Raw genomic sequence first — 1,488 nt, 5'->3', positions numbered from 1 at the left:
TCCCTCACCACCCTCTGGGTAAAGAACCTGCCCCTGACATCCGTCCTATAACTACCCCCCCTTAATTTAAAGCCATGCCCCCTCGTGCTAGCTTTCTCCATCCGAGGAAACAGGCTATCACCATCCACCCTATCTAAACCTCTAATCATCTTATATGTTTCTATAAGATCCCCTCTTAGCCGCCTTCTTTCCAGTGAAAACAACCCCAAATCCCTCAGTCTCTCCTCATAGGACCTCCCCTGCATACCAGGCAACATCCTGGTAAACCTCCTCTGCACCCTCTCCAAAGCCTCCACATCCTTCCTGTAATGTGGGGACCAGAACTGCACACAGTACTCCAAGTGCGGCCGCACCAGAGTTGTGTACAGTTGCAACATGACGCTGCGACTCCTAAATTCAATCCCCCTACCAATAAACGCCAAGACACCGTACGCCTTCTTAACAACCTTATCTACTTGATTCCCAACTTTCAGGGATCTATGTACACATACACCTAGATCCCTCTGCTCCTCCACTCTATTCAAAGTCCTCCCGTTAGCCCTATACTCAACACATCTGTTATTCCTACCGAAATGGATTACCTCACACTTCTCCGCATTAAACTCCATCCGCCACCTCGCGGCCCAGCTCTGCAACCTGTCCAAGTCACCCTGCAAACTTCGACACCCTTCCTCACAATCTACCACACCTCCGACTTTGGTGTCATCAGCAAACTTACTAATCCACCCAACTATACCCTCATCCAGATCATTAATAAAGATTACAAACAGCAGTGGCCCCAAAACAGATCCCTGAGGCACACCACTCGTAACTGAACTCCATGATGAATAATTACCATCAACCACCACCCTCTGTCTCCTATCTGCTAACCAATTCCTGATCCAAGTACCTAAATTACCACCAATCCCATACATCTGCATTTTCTGCAGAAGCATACCATGGTGAACCTTATCAAACGCCTTACTAAAATCCATATATACCACGTCTACTGCCTTACCCCTATCCACCTCTTTGGTCACCTTCTCAAAGAACTCAATAAGGTTAGTAAGGCACGACCTTCCCGCTACAAAACCATGCTGACTATCTCTAATCAATTCATTACTCTCCAAATAACTATAAATCCTATCCCTAATAATTCTTTCTAAAACCTTGCCCACTACAGAAGTAAGACTCACTGGTCTATAATTCCCAGGGAAGTCTCTGTTCCCCTTCTTATACAATGGGACAACATTCGCTGTCCTCCAATCTTCCGGTACTATACCAGAGACCAACGACAACCTGAAGATCAGAGCCAGTGGCTCTGCAATAACCTCTCTTGCCTCCCATAGAATCCTAGGGTAAATCCCGTCTGGACCAGGGGACTTATCTATTTTCAACCCTTCTAGAATATCCAACACATCCTCTGTATCAACTGCAATACTTTCTATTTTACATCCCTTCACCCCAGTGACCTCCTCAGCTACATTCATATCGTCCTGCGTGAACACT

The sequence above is a fragment of the Carcharhinus amblyrhynchos genome, chromosome 12 (genome assembly GCF_965287045.1).
Source record: "Carcharhinus amblyrhynchos chromosome 12, sCarAmb.v2.hapA, whole genome shotgun sequence".
In the NCBI taxonomy this organism is placed as follows: domain Eukaryota; kingdom Metazoa; phylum Chordata; class Chondrichthyes; order Carcharhiniformes; family Carcharhinidae; genus Carcharhinus; species Carcharhinus amblyrhynchos.
The sequence above is the reverse complement of the archived record's forward strand: the minus strand, read 5'-3'. Positions refer to the sequence as shown.